Source organism: Primulina eburnea, unplaced genomic scaffold (genome assembly GCF_022965805.1).
Source record: "Primulina eburnea isolate SZY01 unplaced genomic scaffold, ASM2296580v1 ctg168, whole genome shotgun sequence".
NCBI classification, from domain to species: domain Eukaryota; kingdom Viridiplantae; phylum Streptophyta; class Magnoliopsida; order Lamiales; family Gesneriaceae; genus Primulina; species Primulina eburnea.
In genome coordinates this window covers 1-26116 of record NW_027331012.1, presented here as the reverse complement: position 1 = coordinate 26116, position 26116 = coordinate 1, and the positions used below count along the sequence as shown (strand labels likewise).

The window sequence follows — 26116 nt, the reverse complement described above, 5'->3', positions numbered from 1 at the left end:
AAACTTCCCACGTGATCACAGTACCACGTAGTGCTAATACTCTCTTCATGGTAACCCACCAACTTCTGGCAGCCTCTCGTAACTGGAGAAATACCAATTTAACTTTCTGTTCCTCTGTACAAGCAATTAACTCAAATAGTATTTCTATGTCATCCAACCAGTTCTGACAATCTTCCGATGTCTCAGTACCACTCAACATCGGCGGCTGAAATAACTGAAGTTCTGCCAACTTTGCTTCTATCTGAGTTTCTGATGCATCTATCTGAGATTCTAATCTATCTATCTGATCAAACGAAGTACTGCCTTTTTCAGGAATCCTTCGGGGAGCTATATCTGATTACCAAAACATTAGTAATCCAGTACAACCAATCTGTTCTAATCTTTCTCTGATCATCTTACTGCTGATCAGGAATCAGATCTGATTTATATTCAAGAATACATAATACCCATTCAAATCAAATAATCAGGGAAACATGTATCTCAAAGCAGAAACACATAGTCTCATGCTAGCACACAATGTCAATCAACATTAAAATAAATCTCATGCTAGCAATCACATGCAAGGAAAGAAAATTCAATCTACCCCGCTCATTCTCTTCTATCTCAGTCTACAGAACCTACGGCTCCAGAACCTACTGTTCTGGAACCTAATGCTCTGATACCACCTGTTGTGGGGACCCGGACGCTAATCATCTTCTTAATCATCTTTGGGATTTAATTATCTATTCTGATAAACAGGGTCTAAAAATTTTTCTCTTAATAATGTAACTGCGGAAGGTAATGGAATCTAAATAATATACATGCCTGTATGCAACTACAATACAGTATAAAAGTACAATACTGTACAACCTAAGTCTAAGGTTCATTTACTACATGCAAGTAATACACCAAGTCTGCTACAAGTCCGGAATCACCACGCTAATTCGTCTTCACTCATCGTCATCTCGACCCTGATCCAGCCCCACCTGTTGTCATGCACACATACAAAACAAGACAACAGCCGGATAACTCCGGTGAGAATAAATCCCAGTATAAAACATGGTAAACATGCTTATACACATAATAATTCATGAAACATGCTATCATGAATAAACTAAAACAATAGCAATAGATTTCATCATCTATGAAATCAAATCTAATTAAACATGCAACTCTAATCAGATAAACATGCATACAAACAATCTAAATCATGAAACATGTTGTCATAAATGAAAGCAATAACAATTGGTTCCAAAGTCTATGAAACCAATTCATATAAGCATGCAGTTCTAATCAAATCATATCTAGACTTGACTCAACTATAACTCTAGGGATCCCGGGGTGAATAAGACGCCACTGGCTGTCACCTACCCAACCACTCGGGGCGACTGTACGTCTTATTCCTAGACTTCGGTCGAGCTGTATCGACGGCTGGCAATAGGAGTAATGGCTACTCCTAAGTTGAGATACACCGAACGTCTAGAAGTCTGACAATGGCTGTCAAGACTTTCTTATCTTAAATGCAATGAATAACAATCTGTAAACAAAGCATAATCATATTCATAACTGAATATCACAATTATCTTACATGCTTGAATACAATTCTATAATCAAAGCATAATCAGGTAACAATATAAACAATAATCTAGTATGTGATTTTATTGGGAAACTCAAATTAATCTAATTTGAGTTATGCTTCCCGAATATCACATGAATTATACCTTTATCTTCCCCGTCTGAGGAAGACGAAGTCTCGAAGTCCAGTCTGTCCATATCCGATCTGAAATGACAATATCACATATACTGTGTCAATGAATAACTCAATATACAATCTGTTCTGGTCAATACTCAACACTGTATAGAATCTGATCAATATCTGAACAAAATACAATCTGATTTCTATCAACGAATATCACGATATATTCTAAATCATATCTGAATCTGATCAATCTAATTTAACTGATGTTTCGACGGTATAACAACATAGTCTCGATACCCCGTCAGTCTCAACACCACAATTATAATACCATAATTCATAATCAATCTCAGTACAATTGATAATCTCAACATCTGTATATTCTGAATCAATAATAACACAACTCTGATATCAATTCTTAATCCAATCAACTCTGAAAATCATAACAATTCTATAAATCGTCTGTTTACAAATCTGACTTCAATTTTACAATATCTACGGTAGTAGAAACACCATATCTGAATCATATTCGATTCTAACAACATCATAAAATCAAATCTTGTCTAAACGTAATAAAACTTACGTCCTTGTGTAGCTCGTAGCGAGAGGAACACAATACCGAAGTCGAATTTCAATTCAGATAGACGGTTTGCTTGTAAATCAATTTTGAAAATTAAGAACAAAGCTTTCCCTTCAAATCTCGATTTCTCCTCTGCTGAAATGAGATTTACGCATGTATCTATATATATATATTCTTACACTCACATGCATCAAAGCACATGGCTCGTCCTTCGCGCAACACGTCTCGCGCATATGCGCGACAATCATCGGCGCATATGCGCGAGACACAAATCTGTGGCGCGTATCTCGGCAGCATCTTCCGCGCATATGCGCGCCATCTTTCGCGCATGTGCGCCACAGCCTCTGGACGCTCCGCGCATGTGCGCGCAGTGAGTCCGCGCATGTGCGCGCATGTCTCGGCTAGCTCCGCGCAGGTGCGCTAATAATGATTGCGCATGTGCGCCAATACATTAATTTGCACACATAATTTATACCTTTCTAATGTGTTCTAGTTCGATCTGTTCCGTCTATAATCAACTCGATTATTTAATTAAATCATTCCGGATTAATCTCTGATTACAGTAATCATATCTAAAGCACTTCAGATTACGGTAATTAAATTCCCGGGCATTACACGATGTTAAATTCTTGAGTTACTTTTGGAAGACTTTATGGGCTAAACTTGGCACAAAATTGTTGTTTTCTACTACTTGTCATCCTCGAACGGATGGACAAACTGAAGTTGTCAATAGAACTTTGGAAACACTTTTGCGTGCTATTCTTAAAAAGAACTTGGATTGAATATTCTATGAACTTTATTTTGGGGTTGCCTAGGACTAAGAAGGGGAGGGATTCTATTTTTGTTGTTGTGGATAGATTCTCTAAGATGGCACATTTTATAGCTTGTCATAAAATCGATGATGCTTCAAACATGGCGGATTTGTTCTTTAGAGAAGTCGTTAGGTTGCATGGCATGCCTTGGACTATTGTTTCTGGTAGAGATGTTAAATTCTTTAGTTACTTTTGGAAGACTTTATGGGCTAAACTTGGCACAAAATTGTTGTTTTCTACTACTTTTCATCCTCGAACGGATGGACAAACTGAAGTTGTCAATAGAACTTTGGGAACACTTTTGCGTGCTATTCTTAAAAAGAACTTGGATTGACATTTCTATGGACTTTATTTTGGGGTTGCCTAGGACTAAGAAGGGGAGGGATTTTATTTTTGTTGTTGTGGATAGATTCTCGAAGATGGCACATTTTATAGCTTGTCATAAAACCGATGATGCTTCAAACATGGCGGATTTGTTATTTAGAGAAGTCGTTAGGTTGCATGGCATGTCTAGGAGTATTGTTTCTGGTCCCGATGTTAAATTCTTGAGTTACTTTTGGAAGAATTTATGGGCTAAACTTGGCACAAAATTGTTGTTTTCTACTACTTTTCATCCTCGAACGGATGGACAAACTGAAGTTGTCAATAGAACTTTGGGAACACTTTTGCGTGCTATTCTTAAAAAGAACTTGGATTGACATTTCTATGGACTTTATTTTGGGGTTGCCTAGTACTAAGAAGGGGAGGGATTCTATTTTTGTTGTTGTGGATAGATTCTCTAAGATGGCACATTTTATAGCTTGTCATAAAACCGATGATGCTTCAAACATGGCGGATTTGTTATTTAGAGAAGTCGTTAGGTTGCATGGCATGCCTAGGACTATTGATTCTGTTCGCGATGTTAAATTCTTGAGTTACTTTTGGAAGACTTTATGGGCTAAACTTGGCACAAAATTGTTGTTTTCCACTACATGTCATCCTCGAACGGATGGACAAACTGATGTTGTCAATAGAACTTTGGGAACACTTTTGCGTGCTATTCTCAAAAAGAACTTGGATTAACATTTCTATGGACTTTATTTTGGGGTTGCCTAGGACTAAGAAGGGGAGGGATTCTATTTTGGTTGTTGTGGATAGATTCTCGAAGATGGCACATTTTATAGCTTGTCATAAAACCGATGATGCTTCAAACATCGCGGATTTGTTCTTTAGAGAAGTCGTTAGGTCGCATGGCATGCCTAGGACTATTGATTCTGTTCGCGATGTTAAATTCTTGAGTTACTTTTGGAAGACTTTATGGGCTAAACTTGGCACAAAATTGTTGTTTTCTACTACTTGTCATCCTCGAACGGATGGACAAACTGAAGTTGTCAATAGAACTTTGGGAACACTTTTGCGTGCTATTCTTAAAAAGAACTTGGATTGACATTTCTATGGACTTTATTTTGGGGTTGCCTAGGACTAAGATGGGGAGGGATTCTATTTTTGTTTTTGTGGATAGATTCTCGAAGATGGCACATTTTATAGCTTGTCATAAAACCGATGATGCTTCAAACATCGCGGATTTGTTCTTTAGAGAAGTCGTTAGGTTGCATGGCATGCCTAGGACTATTGATTCTGTTCGCGATGTTAAATTCTTGAGTTACTTTTGGAAGACTTTATGGGCTAAACTTGGCACAAAATTGTTGTTTTCTACTACTTGTCATCCTCGAACGGATGGACAAACTGAAGTTGTCAATAGAACATTGGGAACACTTTTGCGTGCTATTCTTAAAAAGAACTTGGATTGACATTTCTATGGACTTTATTTTGGGGTTGCCTAGGACTAAGAAGGGGAGGGATTCTATTTTTGTTGTTGTGGATAGATTCTCTAAGATGGCATATTTTACAGCTTGTCATAAACCGATGATGCTTCAAACATGGCGGATTTGTTCTTTAGAGAAGTCGTTAGGTTGCATGGCATGCCTTGGACTATTGTTTCTGGTAGAGATGTTAAATTCTTTAGTTACTTTTGGAAGACTTTATGGGCTAAACTTGGCACAAAATTGTTGTTTTCTACTACTTTTCATCCTCGAACGGATGGACAAACTGAAGTTGTCAATAGAACTTTGGGAACACTTTTGCGTGCTATTCTTAAAAAGAACTTGGATTGACATTTCTATGGACTTTATTTTGGGGTTGCCTAGGACTAAGAAGGGGAGGGATTCTATTTTGGTTGTTGTGGATAGATTCTCGAAGATGGCACATTTTATAGCTTGTCATAAAACCGATGATGCTTCAAACATCGCGGATTTGTTCTTTAGAGAAGTCGTTAGGTTGCATGGCATGCCTAGGACTATTGATTCTGTTCGCGATGTTAAATTCTTGAGTTACTTTTGGAAGACTTTATGGGCTAAACTTGGCACAAAATTGTTGTTTTCTACTACTTGTCATCCTCGAACGGATGGACAAACTGAAGTTGTCAATAGAACATTGGGAACACTTTTGCGTGCTATTCTTAAAAAGAACTTGGATTGACATTTCTATGGACTTTATTTTGGGGTTGCCTAGGACTAAGATGGGGAGGGATTCTATTTTTGTTGTTGTGGATAGATTCTCGAAGATGGCACATTATATAGCTTGTCATAAAACCGATGATGCTTCAAACATCGCGGATTTGTTCTTTAGAGAAGTCGTTAGGTTGCATGGCATGCCTAGGACTATTGATTCTGTTCGCGATGTTAAATTCTTGAGTTACTTTTGGAAGACTTTATGGGCTAAACTTGGCACAAAATTGTTGTTTTCTACTACTTGTCATCCTCGAACGGATGGACAAACTGAAGTTGTCAATAGAACTTTGGGAACACTTTTGCGTGCTATTCTTAAAAAGAACTTGGATTGAAATTTCTATGAACTTTATTTTGGGGTTGCCTGGTACTAAGAAGATGAGGGATTCTATTTTTGTTGTTGTGGATAGATTCTCTAAGATGGCACATTTTATAGCTTGTCATAAAATCGATGATGCTTCAAACATGGCGGATTTGTTCTTTAGAGAAGTCGTTAGGTTGCATGGCATGCCTTGGACTATTGTTTCTGGTAGCGATGTTAAATTCTTTAGTTACTTTTGGAAGACTTTATGGGCTAAACTTGGCACAAAATTGTTGTTTTCTACTACTTTTCATCCTCGAACGGATGGACAAACTGAAGTTGTCAATAGAACTTTGGGAACACTTTTGCGTGCTATTCTTAAAAAGAACTTGGATTGACATTTCTATGGACTTTATTTTGGGGTTGCCTAGGACTAAGAAGGGGAGGGATTCTATTTTTGTTGTTGTGGATAGATTCTCGAAGATGGCACATTTTATAGCTTGTCATAAAACCGATGATGCTTCAAACATGGCGGATTTGTTATTTAGAGAAGTCGTTAGGTTGCATGGCATGTCTAGGAGTATTGTTTCTGGTCGCGATGTTAAATTCTTGAGTTACTTTTGGAAGAATTTATGGGCTAAACTTGGCACAAAATTGTTGTTTTCTACTACTTTTCATCCTCGAACGGATGGACAAACTGAAGTTGTCAATAGAACTTTGGGAACACTTTTGCGTGCTATTCTTAAAAAGAACTTGGATTGACATTTCTATGGACTTTATTTTGGGGTTGCCTAGTACTAAGAAGGGGAGGGATTCTATTTTTGTTGTTGTGGATAGATTCTCTAAGATGGCACATTTTATAGCTTGTCATAAAACCGATGATGCTTCAAACATGGCGGATTTGTTATTTAGAGAAGTCGTTAGGTTGCATGGCATGCCTAGGACTATTGATTCTGTTCGCGATGTTAAATTCTTGAGTTACTTTTGGAAGACTTTATGGGCTAAACTTGGCACAAAATTGTTGTTTTCCACTACATGTCATCCTCGAACGGATGGACAAACTGATGTTGTCAATAGAACTTTGGGAACACTTTTGCGTGCTATTCTCAAAAAGAACTTGGATTAACATTTCTATGGACTTTATTTTGGGGTTGCCTAGGACTAAGAAGGGGAGGGATTCTATTTTGGTTGTTGTGGATAGATTCTCGAAGATGGCACATTTTATAGCTTGTCATAAAACCGATGATGCTTCAAACATCGCGGATTTGTTCTTTAGAGAAGTCGTTAGGTCGCATGGCATGCCTAGGACTATTGATTCTGTTCGCGATGTTAAATTCTTGAGTTACTTTTGGAAGACTTTATGGGCTAAACTTGGCACAAAATTGTTGTTTTCTACTACTTGTCATCCTCGAACGGATGGACAAACTGAAGTTGTCAATAGAACTTTGGGAACACTTTTGCGTGCTATTCTTAAAAAGAACTTGGATTGACATTTCTATGGACTTTATTTTGGGGTTGCCTAGGACTAAGATGGGGAGGGATTCTATTTTTGTTGTTGTGGATAGATTCTCGAAGATGGCACATTTTATAGCTTGTCATAAAACCGATGATGCTTCAAACATCGCGGATTTGTTCTTTAGAGAAGTCGTTAGGTTGCATGGCATGCCTAGGACTATTGATTCTGTTCGCGATGTTAAATTCTTGAGTTACTTTTGGAAGACTTTATGGGCTAAACTTGGCACAAAATTGTTGTTTTCTACTACTTGTCATCCTCGAACGGATGGACAAACTGAAGTTGTCAATAGAACTTTGGGAACAATTTTGCGTGCTATTCTTAAAAAGAACTTGGATTGACATTTCTATGGACTTTATATTGGGGTTTCCTAGGACTAAGAAGGGGAGGGATTCTATTTTTGTTGATGTGGATAGATTCTCGAAGATGGCACATTTTATAGCTTGTCATAAAACCGATGATGCTTCAAACATCGCGGATTTGTTCTTTAGAGAAGTCGTTAGGTTGCATGGCATGCCTAGGACTATTGATTCTGTTCGCGATGTTAAATTCTTGAGTTACTTTTGGAAGACTTTATGGGCTAAACTTGACACAAAATTGTTGTTTTCTACTACTTGTCATCCTCGAACGGATGGACAAACTGAAGTTGTCAATAGAACTTTGGGAACACTTTTGCGTGCTATTCTTAAAAAGAACTTGGATTGAAATTTCTATGAACTTTATTTTGGGGTTGCCTGGTACTAAGAAGGGGAGGGATTCTATTTTTATTGTTGTGGATAGATTCTCTAAGATGGCACATTTTATAGCTTGTCATAAAATCGATGATGCTTCAAACATGGCGGATTTGTTCTTTAGAGAAGTCGTTAGATTGCATGGCATGCCTTGGACTATTGTTTCTGGTAGCGATGTTAAATTCTTGAGTTACTTTTGGAAGACTTTATGGGCTAAACTTGGCACAAAATTGTTGTTTTCTACTACTTGTCATCCTCGAACGGATGGACAAACTGAAGTTGTCAATAGAACTTTGGGAACACTTTTGCGTGCTATTCTTAAAAAGAACTTGGATTGACATTTCTATGGACTTTATTTTGGGGTTGCCTAAGACTAAGAAGGGGAGGGATTCTATTTTTGTTGTTGTGGATAGATTCTCGAAGATGTCACATTTTATAGCTTGTCATAAAACCGATGATGCTTCAAACATGGCGGATTTGTTCTTTAGAGAAGTCGTTAGGTTGCATGGCATGCCTAGGAGTATTGTTTCTGGTCGCGATGTTAAATTCTTGAGTTACTTTTGGAAGACTTTATGGGCTAAACTTGGCACAAAATTGTTGTTTTCTACTACTTTTCATCTTCGAACGGATGGACAAACTGAAGTTGTCAATAGAACTTTGGGAACACTTTTGCGTGCTATTCTTAAAAAGAACTTGGATTGACATTTCTATGGACTTTATTTTGGGGTTGCCTAGTACTAAGAAGGAGAGGGATTCTATTTTTGTTGTTGTGGATAGATTCTCTAAGATGGCACATTTATAGCTTGTCATAAAACCGATGATGCTTCAAACATCTCGGATTTGTTCTTTAGAGAAGTCGTTAGGTTGCATGGCATGCCTAGGACTATTGTTTCTGGTCGCGATGTTAAATTCTTGAGTTACTTTTGGAAGACTTTATGGGCTAAACTTGGCACAAAATTGTTGTTTTCTACTACTTGTCATCCTCGAACGGATGGACAAACTGAAGTTGTCAATAGAACTTTGAGAACACTTTTGCGTGCTATTCTCAAAAAGAACTTGGATTGACATTTCTATGGACTTTATTTTGGGTTGCCTAGTACTAAGAAGGGGAGGGATTCTATTTTTGTTGTTGTGGATAGATTCTCTAAGATGGCACATTTTATAGCTTGTCATAAAACCGATGATGCTTCAAACATGGCGGATTTGTTATTTAGAGAAGTCGTTAGGTTGCATGGCATGCCTAGGACTATTGTTTCTGGTCGCGATGTTAAATTCTTGAGTTACTTTTGGAAGACTTTATGGGCTAAACTTGGCACAAAATTGTTGTTTTCTACTACTCGTCATCCTCGAACGGATGGACAAACTGAAGTTGTCAATAGAACTTTGGGAACACTTTTGCGTGCTATTCTTAAAAAGAACTTGGATTAACATTTCTATGGACTTTATTTTGGGGTTGTCTAGGACTAAGAAGGGGAGGGATTCTATTTTGGTTGTTGTGGATAGATTCTCGAAGATGGCACATTTTATAGCTTGTCATAAAACCGATGATGCTTCAAACATCGCAGATTTGTTCTTTAGAGAAGTCGTTAGATTGAATGGCATGCCTAGGACTATTGATTCTGTTAGCGTTGTTAAATTCTTGAGTTACTTTTGGAAGACTTTATGGGCTAAACTTGGCACAAAATTGTTGTTTTCTACTACTTGTCATCCTCGAACAGATGGACAAACTGAAGTTGTCAATAGAACTTTGGGAACACTTTTGCGTGCTATTCTTAAAAAGAACTTGGATTGACATTTCTATGGACTTTATTTTGGGGTTGCCTAGGACTAAGATGGGAAGGGATTCTATTTTTGTTGTTGTGGATAGATTCTCGATGATGGCACATTTTATAGCTTGTCATAAAACCGATGATGCTTCAAACATCGCGGATTTGTTCTTTAGAGAAGTCGTTAGTGTTAGAGTAGGTGCACGTCGAGCCAAGTGTTGGCCGACTGTTCACAATGAAACTCTTTGTATAAACGATCTTTATTTTAATAATATTTCAATTTATTAATTTGGCGCATCTTTATCTTTATACCCATGCTAGTTGCATAGATAAAGTCCTTGAATATACAAATAGTAGAAAGAATATGAGATGCTCATATGATGAGTATCATGAAACTCATATTTGGAATACTGTATATTCTAAACCGTTCCTAGTCGATTCAGCCGCCACTAAGAAGGATAAAGGCCGCTCGAGTTAGAGACTAGTATCTGCGATGTGAGTACCATGTTTCATTGGTAGGGGACATTGTGATGTCCGAACATGCAGATAGGTGCTCCTTGTAGAGTGCACTGAACAACCCTCCATAAAAGGACTTTCCAAGTGGTTCTCACTTATCGAGTGGAAAAGTCCTGGTTTATGGTTGTACAGAATTAGTCCTTATGACCCGGGACAACATTGAGACTCTATGTGCTAGCGTTTCACTTTGACTTGTTTACCGACTCTTATGGGGTCATTAGGTGGCAAGGTTGGGTGTTACGGCGAAACATATAGGAGTCGATGCATTGTAGTCGGGGATTCACCGCTTACCTACGGGTATGGATATCCTATGTGTTTTTCATGTATATGTGGGTTGAAATCTCTGATCAGAGTATGGTGGTAATTATGAAAGGGGTTTCATAGATTACACCATCGATGCAACCACAACATGACACATAGTATCGATTCATTGACAACTCTCGATAGACCAATAGTTGTCGAATCGGTCGGGATATATGAGTTGAAGGGACCGTACTGTACGCTAACCATAATTGAATGGTTCTTGCAGGCACTATCATGTGATACCTAGGGAATCACGTAAGCGATGCTGCTAGACGTTTAACGTGATTGGTTGGGTACTATCAGACTTGAGTTCTGACGTTCTTACTATCAAGGAGTTGATAAGTAAGAATGGAGCAATTGGGGTATGCTCGAATAAGGACATGTTTAGTCCGAATCACATTGAGATGTGAACCCACGGCTAGTTGTATCAATGAACCATTGAGGGCCACACAAGTACTTGCTTAGTAAATCCCGAAGAGAAGTAAAATAGTTCAATGTGTTGAACGGCTTATAAATGTGTTTATAAGCGTTAAGAAAAATAGAAGTATGACTTCTAAGAGAGAAATACAAATTTTAATTTATGGAAGTGTTCCTAAGATTAAAATTTGGCCGAGTAAATAATGTAGTTGAAAATTGTGATTTTCATGAACATTATTGGAGACTAAATTAAATTAATTCAAGTGTTGAATTAATTAATTACTAGTGGACCTAGTAGAGTCTAAATAATTAAATTAATTCAAGTGTTGGATTAATTAAATAATATTAAGTCTAGTAGAGCTTAATTTAAATAATTATTTAACTAGTGGGACTTGAGTAAAATCAAGTAATATTTAATTAATCTCAAATGTGTTTGAGATAATAAAATTTAGTCTATGGTTTTTAATGTGTTAAAAACCATATAATATATGTGAGACATGCTAGGGTTTGCATGCTTGGGAGGTGAAAGGTTGTTGATTACTTTTTAATAAAAAAATTCCAAAGACATGCAACTTTTGAGAGACAACTTTCACAACTACCTAGGCTAGTCTCCCACTCACTAACACACTCACTTGGCCGATTTTTCTTGTTCTAACACACACAAGATTTTTCTCTCCTTTTTGTTCTTCATTTTTGGAGACAAATTTCTCTTTGAAAAATCCTCAAAAATTTTCTAGTGCAATTTTTGAGGGGATTTGCCTTGCTAAGTGGTGGGCTTGATTTAGGAGCAAGAAGGGAAGCTTGTAGACTCTTCATTCCTTTCAAGAGCTTGGTTGTTCTACAATCAAGTTGGTGCCATTCATCAACTTCTTTAAGTTGATAGGTATATCTTCTTAAACCTCCTATGTATGGTTTAATTTTTGTAAATATTGCACAATGTTCTTGTGGGGGCCGAAATTTTGCTCTTAAAATTTAATTTTTCGCTTCCGTTGCGTTTCCGGCCTCCGTAACCGGTCCGCTTTCAAGTGGTATCCGAGCTAAGGTTACGGATTTTGTGCTATATTTACATAATATTATGTTGAGATTCGATTTCTAACCGCTTGAAATTTTATGTGCAAGAATATGAGCAAGGCCGAAAATTTTTGAAGGAAAACAAAAAAAAAAAAATTATTTTCGGGCAGCTTGTTGCTGCCCGTGAGTTTCGGGCTGCCCGAATTATTTCGGGCAGCATGTTTGGGCAGCCTACGGGCTGCCCGGAAATTCCTGTTTTAAATAAAAAAAAAAAAAATTTTTGTTGCCGGAATCCGGCGACGGAGCTCCGGCGACGGCGATGACGGCTAGGGTTTCCAAAAGTGTTTTGGACAATCTTAGTGTCATGGGCCTTGAGTTGTTGGGCCATTGGATGGCCAACATAATTTGTGAAATTTAAATGGGCCAAAATATTTTTGGTGAAAAATGAGTTTTGGGCCCTTAAGTTTAAATTTACAAATGTTGCACATATTTTCTCATAAAATAAATAATTGGAGTAGGACTTTAATTATTTATAGTAAATTGTGATTTGCAAGAAATTCGATTATAAATAAATTAATTTGAAAGTAGACAAAGGTGTTTGTATACTTTGTTAATTTAATTTATAATTGTGGCGGTTAGTGATTGGATCAAGATATATAATATTGGATCAATTAATTATAGTGATAATTAATTGATGGTGTATGATATGTGATATTATGCATGAAGGATGATCAAAAGCCCAAGCCCAATTTGCTAGGTGTATGCTAGGATATTTGTGTTGAATGATTGTAATAATTATCAATTTATAAAGTGGGCTTGGTTTATGGCCCGTTCCCACCCCCATGAGATGTATCCCTATGTGCCATGGATATTTAATTGTAAATATTAGAATAGGGGAAGATCAAGATTGGAAGATGGTGGCCTTGGTGATTATGAAGATCGAAGACATGTAATATAGGATGCTAATGTAATAGTATAGTTGCATTGCATCCCGTGCATTTACCCTAGGATTGGACCTAGGCCCGTGTTTGGCTCACACGGGCCATTAGAGTTTGGGGCAATTGATCATCCTTGTATTGTTTTCTATTTATAATATATGCATGATATGTTATAAATAATGAGTATGTGCGTTATTATTATTATAATAACAAAGTTGCATGAATCCGGCAAACATACGATCATACATGGCGAGCTTTTAAAATAAAATTAATGATGAGACCTTTCAAAATTAAAAACCCTCATTTTGAATAAGATTCAAAATTAATATCAAGTCCGAAAAGGGGAATTATAAATTTGTTTATAATTTCCTTGTCTTCCATCGACAATGGATGCATGATGAACGCTACCCGTACTCGGGGCTCGGCTCATATTATTGAGGGGGCCCTGGGTGCCGGAAAGCTGTGACATCCATTGACATGGTGATGTGAACTACGTGGAACTCCCATGATTTCGGCTCATATTATTGAGGGAACTCATGGCGACCGTCCATTAAGGTTCAATATCGATGGGTTAGGCTTGACACGTAAAGATGAACGACGTCATATTATTGGGTCCTAATCAAACGTGAGACAAAAGTATACGTAGAGGGTTGCATGGCGATGCAATTGGAAACTACCTTTTGGGAGTTGTGATGGCCGATATTATTCGGGATCACAATTCGCTAATTGGACCTTACGTACCTACTGAGGAAAGTGTTTCCCGTTTTCACTAGAGGGTAGTGAAAATGTCAAAACAGTGGGAGCGATTATTTATAAAGTAAAAGTCCAAACTTTATATCTTATTAAATATTTTAAAATAGTCATTAACATTTATCTGTTTTACTTTTCAGTACAATCTTTGACATGTCATCAATTCGCAACCCGTTTTCGGTCATTCTCGAAAAACACATACTAACCGGACCAAACTATATCACTTGGCTAAGAAACTTAAAGATTGTCTTGAACTCGGAGAAAATCGCATACACACTTACTGAGTCGCCCCCTGATGAGGCTCCGACTGACTGCAGTCCCGAGGAACTGCAGACCTACAAGGATTGGTGCGACCATGACTTGAAGGCCAAGTGTTACATGCAAGCTTCAATGAACGATGAGCTGCAAAGGCGATTCGAGGATGCAAAGAATGCTGCTGACATTCATATGCACCTCAAGGAGCTCTTCGGAGAGCAGACTCGGCCTTTGAGGCATGCCACAGTAAAGGAGCTCATCACTTTACGCATGCGAGATGGGACTTCGGTCCATGAGCATGGCCTAAAGTTGATTGGGCTCGTGGATAAACTCGTAGGCATGGATTTGATCTTGCCATCGGAGTTGACCACGGATGTGTTGCTGTTGTCATTGCCCAGCTCTTTCGATCCTTTTGTCGTGAACTTCAATATGAACAAGCTTGAGCCCAGCCTTGAAGAGTTGGTGAACATGCTTGTGACCTTTGAGTCCACGATCAAGAAGGAGAAGCCGGTTCTTTATGTGGGCTCTTCATCTGGCACGAAGACTGGTCCACCTGGGAAGGGAAAGAAGCGTTCTTTCCAGCGTACCAAGAAGAGCGAGCCCTTGAAGAGGCAGACTTCGAGTCCCGTTGTGGCAGCCGCGCCAGTAAAGGCTGAAAAGACTGTTGACATCTGTCACCACTGCAAGAAGCCTGGACATTGGAGGCGTAACTGCAGGGAATATCTTGCGCAGAAGGGTTCTGCCAAGGGTATGTTCTATATTGAAGTAAATATCTCGATTAATTCTACTTCTTGGGTATTAGATACCGGCTGTGGCTCACATCTCTGTAATGATTTGCAGGTGATGGGAAGAAGTAGGAAGCTCCGAGAGGGTGAGACCTTCTTGAGGATGGGCAATGGAGCAAGGGTTGCTGCCAAAGCCGTAGGAGATGTTTGTTTAATTTTGAACAATGATTTTAAGTTTGTATTAAGAGATGTTTTATTCGTACCAGACTTGATTAAAAACATTATTTCCATTCCTATGCTTGATATTGATGGATATTCTTGTTTATTTGGCAAAGGTGTTTGCAATATTTACAAGAATGAATGTTTAGTTGGTACTGGTGAACTTGAAAACAATCTCTACACCTTAAAATTAAAAGATATTCCACTTAACAATGTCCAAACGATAACAACAACAAATAAGCGCAAACAAGATACTCTTAATTCGGCACAACTATGGCATGCTCGATTAGGTCATATTTCCCTAAGAAGGATGAACAAGCTAGTGGGAGTTGGCATGTTTGATATGTCTGATATTAACGCTCTCACGACTTGTGAATCCTGTCTGAAAGGAAAGATGACCAAAATTCCCTTTAAGGGCCATGCGGAGCGAGCCAAAGGGTTATTGGATTTGATCCATACCGATGTGTGCGGTCCGCTTAGCATCACCACTAAGCATGGACATGCCTACTTCATCACCTTTACCGATGACCATTCGAGGTATGGGTATGTGTATTTGATGAAATACAAGTCTGAAGCCTTTGAAAGGTTCAAAGAATTCAGAAGTGAAGTAGAGAAACAATTGGGACGAAGCATCAAGACACTTCGATCGGATCGAGGTGGTGAGTACTTGAGTGCCGAGTTCCAAGAGTATCTAAGGGAGAATGGGATTCTCTCGCAGTGGACTCCGCCCGCTACACCACAGTTGAATGGTGTTTCGGAGCGTCGTAACCGGACTTTGATGGACATGGTTCGGTCTATGATGGGGTTCACGGAGTTGCCGCCATCCTTTTGGGGATATGCGCTTGAAACAGCGGCACTGTTGTTGAACAATGTCCATACAAAGGCAGTTGACAAGACTCCATATGAGATATGGATGGGTAAGCCTCCCAAGTATTCTTATCTAAGAATATGGGGGTGTCCTGCTTATGTGAAGCAGACAGTGGGAGATAAACTGGATAGTCGATCCATTTTATGCTACTTTGTGGGATATCCAAGAAATTCCATTGGATATTATTTCTATCATCCCCAAGAAACAAAGGTGTTTGTTTCTAGGAACGCAACCTTTTTGGAAAAGGAATTTCTATTAGATAGAAAAGGCGAGATGATAGAACTCAAAGAGGTTCGAGAGACACCCACAGTTGTAGAACCCACACCCGAGAAGCCAAGTGAGGAGATACAAGCTCCTAGGAGATCCGAGAGGATCTCGAGACCACCTATGAGGTATGGTCTACTTCTTGAAGAGGGCCATGATGAGCCTAATCTTGGATGTGATCCAAGGACCTTCAAGGAAGCGTTATCGGATGCTGATTCATCCAAGTGGCTTGAAGCAATGGAATCTGAGATGAATTCCATGCATTCGAACCAAGTGTGGAATCTTGTGGATCCACCTGAGGGAACTGTTCCCATAGGGTGTAAATGGATTTACAAGAGGAAACTTGGGGCGGATGGGAAGGTATTGACCTTCAAAGCGCGATTGGTAGCAAAAGGGTATACTCAAAGACAAGGTGTTGACTATGAGGAAACCTTTTCTCCAGTTGCGATGTTCAAGTCCATTAGGATATTGCTAGCCATAGCTGCATGGTTTGACTATGAGATATGGCAGATGGATGTGAAGACAGCCTTCCTTAATGGGGATATTAAGGAAGAAATTTACATGTCTCAACCTGAAGGGTTTACATCCATCGGAAGTGAGCATATGGTATGCAAACTTCAAAGATCTATTTATGGTCTTAAGCAGGCATCGAGGAGCTGGAACCTCAGATTCGATAGTACAATCAAAGAGTTTGGTTTTACTAAGAATCCTGAGGAACCCTGTGTGTATAAGAAGGTCAGTGGGAGTGCTGTGACATTCCTTGTTCTTTATGTTGATGACATTCTACTCATTGGGAATGATGTAGGAATGTTGCAATCAACAAAGATATGGTTAGCAAGTAAGTTCTCAATGCAGGACTTGGGTGAAGCATCTTTTGTATTGGGAATACAGATCTATCGAGATAGATCAAGAAGATTGCTTGGTCTCACCCAGTCCACATACATTGATACCATCGTGAAGCGGTTCTCGATGGATGAGTCCAAGAGAGGACATCTACCAATGTGTCATGGCGTGTCCCTATCCAAGTCTATGTCTCCCAAGACTGATGCAGAGATAGCGGCGATGACACGAATTCCGTATGCTTCGGCTATTGGTAGTATCATGTATGGGATGATATCTACACGTCCTGACGTGGCATTTGCACTAAGTGTAGTGAGTAGATATCAATCCAACCCTGGTCTTCCACATTGGAAAGCTGTGAAAGACATCCTCAAGTATTTGAGAAGGACCAATAAGTTGTTCTTGGTCTATGGGGGTGGAGAACTAAAATTGGAAGGCTATACCGACTCTAGCTTCCAAAGCGATGTTGATGACTCGAAGTCAACCTCCGGATTCATATTCATGCTCAATGGTGGTGCTGTCTCTTGGAAGAGTTCCAAGCAAGACAGTACTGCGGATTCCACCACTGAGGCAGAATACATTGCTGCATCGGCAGCAAAGGAGGCTGTTTGGATTAGGAATTTCGTCCAAGAGTTGGGCGTCATTCCAAATGGAGTTGCTCCTATCCCGGTGATGTGCGACAACACGGGAGCCATAGCTCAGGCGAAGGAGCCAAGGTCTCATCAGAAGTCCAAACACGTATTGAGAAAGTACCACATCCTCAGAGAGATCGTGGAAAGAGGAGATGTCGTGATTGACAAAGTCGGCTCCGCAGATAATGTTGCTGATCCACTAACTAAGCCTTTACCAGGGCCATCGTTCGAGAAGCATCGCGAATCAATGGGTCTAAAGTATATAGGTAGTTGGCTCTAGTGCAAGTGGGAGATTGTTAGAGTAGGTGCACGTCGAGCCAAGTGTTGGCCGACTGTTCACAATGAAACTCTTTGTATAAACGATCTTTATTTTAATAATATTTCAATTTATTAATTTGGCGCATCTTTATCTTTATACCCATGCTAGTTGCATAGATAAAGTCCTTGAATATACAAATAGTAGAAAGAATATGAGATGCTCATATGATGAGTATCATGAAACTCATATTTGGAATACTGTATATTCTAAACCGTTCCTAGTCGATTCAGCCGCCACTAAGAAGGATAAAGGCCGCTCGAGTTAGAGACTAGTATCTGCGATGTGAGTACCATGTTTCATTGGTAGGGGACATTGTGATGTCCGAACATGCAGATAGGTGCTCCTTGTAGAGTGCACTGAACAACCCTCCATAAAAGGACTTTCCAAGTGGTTCTCACTTATCGAGTGGAAAAGTCCTGGTTTATGGTTGTACAGAATTAGTCCTTATGACCCGGGACAACATTGAGACTCTATGTGCTAGCGTTTCACTTTGACTTGTTTACCGACTCTTATGGGGTCATTAGGTGGCAAGGTTGGGTGTTACGGCGAAACATATAGGAGTCGATGCATTGTAGTCGGGGATTCACCGCTTACCTACGGGTATGGATATCCTATGTGTTTTTCATGTATATGTGGGTTGAAATCTCTGATCAGAGTATGGTGGTAATTATGAAAGGGGTTTCATAGATTACACCATCGATGCAACCACAACATGACACATAGTATCGATTCATTGACAACTCTCGATAGACCAATAGTTGTCGAATCGGTCGGGATATATGAGTTGAAGGGACCGTACTGTACGCTAACCATAATTGAATGGTTCTTGCAGGCACTATCATGTGATACCTAGGGAATCACGTAAGCGATGCTGCTAGACGTTTAACGTGATTGGTTGGGTACTATCAGACTTGAGTTCTGACGTTCTTACTATCAAGGAGTTGATAAGTAAGAATGGAGCAATTGGGGTATGCTCGAATAAGGACATGTTTAGTCCGAATCACATTGAGATGTGAACCCACGGCTAGTTGTATCAATGAACCATTGAGGGCCACACAAGTACTTGCTTAGTAAATCCCGAAGAGAAGTAAAATAGTTCAATGTGTTGAACGGCTTATAAATGTGTTTATAAGCGTTAAGAAAAATAGAAGTATGACTTCTAAGAGAGAAATACAAATTTTAATTTATGGAAGTGTTCCTAAGATTAAAATTTGGCCGAGTAAATAATGTAGTTGAAAATTGTGATTTTCATGAACATTATTGGAGACTAAATTAAATTAATTCAAGTGTTGAATTAATTAATTACTAGTGGACCTAGTAGAGTCTAAATAATTAAATTAATTCAAGTGTTGGATTAATTAAATAATATTAAGTCTAGTAGAGCTTAATTTAAATAATTATTTAACTAGTGGGACTTGAGTAAAATCAAGTAATATTTAATTAATCTCAAATGTGTTTGAGATAATAAAATTTAGTCTATGGTTTTTAATGTGTTAAAAACCATATAATATATGTGAGACATGCTAGGGTTTGCATGCTTGGGAGGTGAAAGGTTGTTGATTACTTTTTAATAAAAAAATTCCAAAGACATGCAACTTTTGAGAGACAACTTTCACAACTACCTAGGCTAGTCTCCCACTCACTAACACACTCACTTGGCCGATTTTTCTTGTTCTAACACACACAAGTTTTTTCTCTCCTTTTTGTTCTTCATTTTTGGAGACAAATTTCTCTTTGAAAAATCCTCAAAAATTTTCTAGTGCAATTTTTGAGGGGATTTGCCTTGCTAAGTGGTGGGCTTGATTTAGGAGCAAGAAGGGAAGCTTGTAGACTCTTCATTCCTTTCAAGAGCTTGGTTGTTCTACAATCAAGTTGGTGCCATTCATCAACTTCTTTAAGTTGATAGGTATATCTTCTTAAACCTCCTATGTATGGTTTAATTTTTGTAAATATTGCACAATGTTCTTGTGGGGGCCGAAATTTTGCTCTTAAAATTTAATTTTTCGCTTCCGTTGCGTTTCCGGCCTCCGTAACCGGTCCGCTTTCAGTTAGGTTGCATGGCATGCCTAGGACTATTGATTCTGTTCGCGATGTTAAATTCTTGAGTTACTTTTGGAAGACTTTATGGGCTAAACTTGGCACAAAATTGTTGTTTTCTACTACTTGTCATCCTCGAACGGATGGACAAACTGAAGTTGTCAATAGAACTTTGGAAACAATTTTGCGTGCTATTCTTAAAAAGAACTTGGATTGACATTTCTATGGACTTTATTTTGGAGTTTCCTAGGACTAAGAAGGGGAGGGATTCTATTTTTGTTGTTGTAGATAGATTCTCGAAGATGGCACATTTTATAGCTTGTCATAAAATCGATGATGCTTCAAACATCGCGGATTTGTTCTTTAGAGAAGTCGTTAGGTTGCATGGCATGCCTAGGACTATTGATTCTGTTCGCGATGTTAAATTCTTGAGTTACTTTTGGAAGACTTTATGGGCTAAACTTGGCACAAAATTGTTGTTTTCTACTACTTTTCATCCTCGAACGGATGGACAAACTGAAGTTGTCAATAGAACTTTGGGAACACTTTTGCGTGCTATTCTTAAAAAGAACTTGGAGTGACATTTCTATGGACTTTATTTTGGGGTTGCCTAGTACTAAGAAGAGGAGGGATTCTATTTTTGTTGTTGTGGATAAATTCTCTAAGAATGCACATTTTATAGCTTGTCATAAAACCGATGATGCTTCAAACATGGCGGATTTGTTCTTTAGAGAAGTCGTTAGGTTGCATGGTGTGGGGACCCGGACGCTAATTATCTTCTTAATCATTGTTGGGATTTAATTATCAGTTCTGATAAACAGGGTCTAAAAATTTTTCTTTTTAAAATGTCACGTGCTATTCTTAAAAAGAAGTTGGATTGACATTTCTATGGACTTTATTTTGGGGTTGCCTAGGACTAAGAAGGGGAGGGATTCTATTTTTGGATTACTTTATGGGCTAAACTTTGCTCAATATTGTTGTAATCTACTACTTGTCATCCTCAAACAGATGGACAAACTGAAGTTGTCAATAGAACTTTGGGAACACTTTTGCGTGCTATTCTTAAAAGAACTTGGATTGACATTTCTATGCACTTTAATTTGGGGTTGCCTAGGACTAAGAAGGGGAGGGATTCTATTTTTGGATTACTTTATGGGCTAAACTTTGCTCAATATTGTTGTAATCTACTACTTGTCATCCTCAAACGGATGGACAAACCGAAGTTGTAAATAGAACTTTGGGAACACTTTTGCGTGCTATTCTTAAAAAGAACTTGGATTGACATTTCTATGGACTTTATTTTGGGGTTGCCTAGGACTAAGAATGGGAGGGATTATATTTTTGGATTACTTTATGGGCTAAACTTTGCTCAATATTGTTGTAATCTACTACTTGTCATCCTCAAACAGATGGACAAACTGAAGTTGTCAATAGAACTTTTGGAACACTTTTGCGTGCTATTCTTAAAAAGAACTTGGATTGACATTTCTATGGACTTTATTTTGGGGTTGCCTAGGACTAAGAAGGGGAGGGATTCTATTTTTGGATTACTTTATGGGCTAAACTTTGCTCAATATTGTTGGAACACTTTTGCGTGCTATTCTTAAAAGAACTTGGATTGACATTTCTATGCACTTTATTTTGGGGTTGCCTAGGACTAAGAAGGGGAGGGATTCTATTTTTGGATTACTTTATGGGCTAAACTTTGCTCAATATTGTTGTAATCTACTACTTGTCATCTTCAAACAGATGGACAAACCGAAGTTGTCAATAGAACTTTGGGAACAATTTTGCGTGCTATTCTTAAAAAGAACTTGGATTGACATTTCTATGCACTTTATTTTGGGGTTGCCTAGGACTAAGAAGGGGAGGGATTCTATTTTTGGATTACTTTATGGGCTAAACTTTGCTCAATATTGTTGTAATCTACTACTTGTCATCCTCAAACGGATGGACAAACCGAAGTTGTAAATAGAACTTTGGGAACACTTTTGTGTGTTATTCTTAAAAGAACTTGGATTGACATTTCTATGCACTTTATTTTGGGGTTGCCTAGGACTAAGAAGGGGAGGGATTCTATAAGTGTTCCCAAAGTTCTATTGACAACTTTTGCGTGCTATTCTTAAAAATAACTTGGATTGACATTTCTATGCACTTTATTTTGGGATTGCCTAGGACTAAGAAGGGGAGGGATTCTATTTTTGGATTACTTTATGGGCTAAACTTTGCTCAATATTGTTGTAATCTACTACTTGTCATCCTCAAACAGATGGACAAACTGAAGTTGTCAATAGAACTTTGGGAACACTTTTGCGTGCTATTCTTAAAAGAACTTGGATTGACATTTTGGGGTTGCCTAGGACTAAGAAGGGGAGGGATTCTATTTTTGGATTACTTTATGGGCTAAACTTTGCTCAATATTGTTGTAATCTACTACGTGTCATCCTCAAACAGATGGACAAACTGAAGTTTTCAATAGAACTTTGGGAACACTTTTGCGTGCTATTCTTAAAAGAACTTGGATTAACATTTCTATGGACTTTATTTTGGGGTTGCCTAGGACTAAGAAGGGGAGGGATTCTATTTTTGGATTACTTTATGGGCTAAACTTTGCTCAATATTGTTGTAATCTACTACTTGTCATCTTCAAACAGATTACAACTTCGGTTTGTCATCCAAAAATTATTTGTATTATTATTAACTTATAAGATACAAATAAGAGATACATTTTTTTAATTTTTAATCATAATTGTTTTTTTACATATGTTGTGCATAAAAAATTTAGTATTACAATTAATTTATATTTGTATTATTATTAATTTATAAGATACAAATAAGAAATACGTTATAATTAGCTATTTCTTGGTCGTGTTGCAATGATTGGCTTTGCTGTGAGTTTACTTGACAATCACATCTTCATTTGTTGGATCTTTGTCAATTACTAGATTGTGGCATTTTTTACTTGTGTCAAATGTCACGTGATTCAATTTGCACGCATCGCTTCTTGGAGAAGCAATTACAGGAAAGGGGATCTTAGCACAATTGAATTTGGAAACTGGGATTCCAATCTACGAAGCTGAGCCTCTTCTTCTATTTTTCATACTGTTCAACTTGTTAGGAGCCATCGGAGCATTAGGCGAACGCGGCCGATTTGTCGACGAACCTGCCGGACTTGACAGGGCCGTTATTGCTCTTGGGAAAGGCTTCAGGTTTGCATTGGCTCTTGGTGGAGGAGGTATCTAACCATTATTTCACCGCTCTCTCGAAATTGTTTTAAAATCAGTTCTCTCTTTTGGTATTGAATAGTGAGTATACGTTTTGAAATTGTGTGTAGGTCCTTTATTCGGATTCACGAAAGCCAACGAGCTTTTCGTTGGGAGACTGGCTGCCAACTGGGTATTGCATTCTCAATAATCGGAGAGATCGTCACTGGAAAAGGGGCTTTGGCTCAGTTGAACATCAAAACCGGAGTTCCCATCACCGAGATCGAACCCCTTATTCTCTTCAACGTGGCCTTCTTCTTCTTCGCAACCATAAATCCTGGCACAGGAAAATTTCTTACTGACGATGGAGATGATTGAATGTCATTGTTATCGTTACTCCGAGTTTAGCCCATAAAGTAATCCAAAAATAGAATCCCTCCCCTTCTTAGTCCTTGTCATCCTCAAACGGATGGACAAACCGAAGTTGTAAATAGAACTTTGGGAACACTTTTGCGTGCTATTCTTAAAAAGAACTTGGATTGACATTTCTATGCACTTTATTTTGGGGTTGCCTAGGACTAAGAAGGGGAGGGATTCTATTTTTGGATTACTTTATGGGCTAAACTTTGCTCAATATTGTTGTAATCTACTACTTGTCATCCTCAAACAGATGGACAAACCGAAGTTGTCAATAGAACTTTGGGAACACTTTTGCGTGCTATTCTTAAAAAGAACTTGGATTGACATTTCTATGCACTTTATTTGGGGTTGCCTAGGACTAAGAAGGGGAGGGATTCTATTTTTGGATTACTTTATGGGCTAAACTTTGCTCAATATTGTTGTAATCTACAACTTGTCATCCTCAAACGGATGGACAAACCGAAGTTGTAAATAGAACTTTGGGAACAATTTTGCGTGCTATTCTTAAAAATAACTTGGATTGACATTTCTATGCACTTTATTTTGGGGTTGCCTAGGACTAAGAAGGGGAGGGATTCTATTTTTGGATTACTTTATGGGCTAAACTTTGATCAATATTGTTGTAATCTACTACTTGTCATCCTCAAACAGATGGACAAACTGAAGTTGTCCATAGAACTTTGGGAACACTTTTGCGTGATATTCTTAAAAAGAACTTGGATTGACATTTCTATGGACTTTATTTTGGGGTTGCCTAGGACTAAGAAGGGGAGGAATTCTATTTTTGGATTACTTTATGAGCTAAACTGTAAGGCTCGAGAATTATTCGTTGTCATTGATGTCAGACTTGTGGAAATAAGAATGCATGAATTATGAGATTTTGAGCAGCAGGGCCGAAGCCACACCGCACCCGCGGTGCTAAGACTACCGCACCTGCGGTGTATATGACAGAAAATTGGTGAAATGTGCGAAGCAACACCGCACCCGCGGTGCGCGCAAGACCGCACCCGCGGTGATGCAAGCGCCGCACCCGCGGTGATCGAGATTCAGAAAATAGACGGGCTGCCGAAAGCACAGCGCACCCGCGCTGCTAGTGTACCGCACCCGCGGTCTTGCGTGCCAAGCAAAAAATAAACCACTTGTCCTTTGTCATGCAATATAGATTATGTGTCTTTCATTCCTTCCATTTCAGAAACTGAGAGCCGAGAGGATGCTTAGGAGAAAGCTTCATGTCCTTTTTGATTTGAACTTGTGGTTTAAAGAATTTAGCCATCCGATTTCGGATACGACTTCGGTTTTGAGTTCCTCTCATCATTTGCTATTCAAGGATGTAAGTTTTAGTTATTTCCAGCATGTTTCGGTAGTTATATGTTGGAAGAATTCAGATTTGAGCTTTAGATTATGTTCTTGAGATTATGAGCTTGGTATATTCGTTACCGGATCGAATTACGGATGTCGTATGCTATAGGGTTGATTTTCCAGCATGTATTATGTGAAGATTATGCAGAATTTGGTGTACATGTTTGTGTTGGATGAGATTATGAGTAATTGGGATTGATTATGATATTGTTATGTTGAGATTGAGGTATCGGTATCGCGAAACTACGCCGTTACGCTGTTGAATTGCATTGAAATCAATTACAGATTTGTATATTGAGTTGCTTAAGATGTATGTTACTGAAGTGCACATTGATTATGCTATTTCAGATTTGTATTGGCTACTTGGTATTCGAGATTTCGACTACGACACAGACAGTGCGACAAGAAAGGTATAATTCATGTGGTCTTGGGATTGCACAACTCGATTCAGATTTGATACGAGTTTCCCTAAATCACATACTAGATTGTTATTACATTGATTATGTAATGTTTCGTTTATTGAGTTATATTTGAGTCCTGAGATAGGAAATATTGGCAGACTTGCCAAAACTAGACGTTTCGGTGTATCGACGCATAGGAGCAGATTTGCTATATGTGTAGACCCTCGATACAGAGTTGACCGAAGTCTAGGAATAATACGTACCATTGCCTCGAGTGGTTGGGTAGGTGACAGACCGTCTTATTCACACCGGGATCCCTAGATTAGAAATGAGTCGAGTCAAGATTTAAACGTTGAATACAGATTTGTATTCTTCTACATGTTTAGATTTTCATTCATTTTACTTGATATATACGCTATGCTTTGTACATGATTATTACATTGCATGCATCCATGTTTTATACTGGGATATGTTCTCACCGGAGTTATCCGGCTGTTGTCGTGTCTGTATGTGTGCATGACAACAGGTGGGACAGGATCTGGGTCTCGAGCTAGATGAGAGATTGACGATAGCGTGGAGATCACGGGCGGTTAGATTTCTAGTGTTTCCTACTAGACTTGTAGCACTTATGTTTGTAGTTGTCATTGAACACTAGTGTATGTTTGTACGCACAGACTTGTATGTACATTACGTTGTTTAATTTCTATCGAGAACT

At 38.6% G+C, this 26116-nt stretch overlaps 1 pseudogene; it reads left to right on the top strand.

Annotated features, from left to right (window-relative positions):
* LOC140820814 (photosystem II 22 kDa protein 2, chloroplastic-like) overlaps nt 1–23599 on the top strand; it is an 82285-nt pseudogene extending 58686 nt beyond the window's left edge.
* Nucleotides 23600–26116: the final 2517 nt, after the last annotated feature.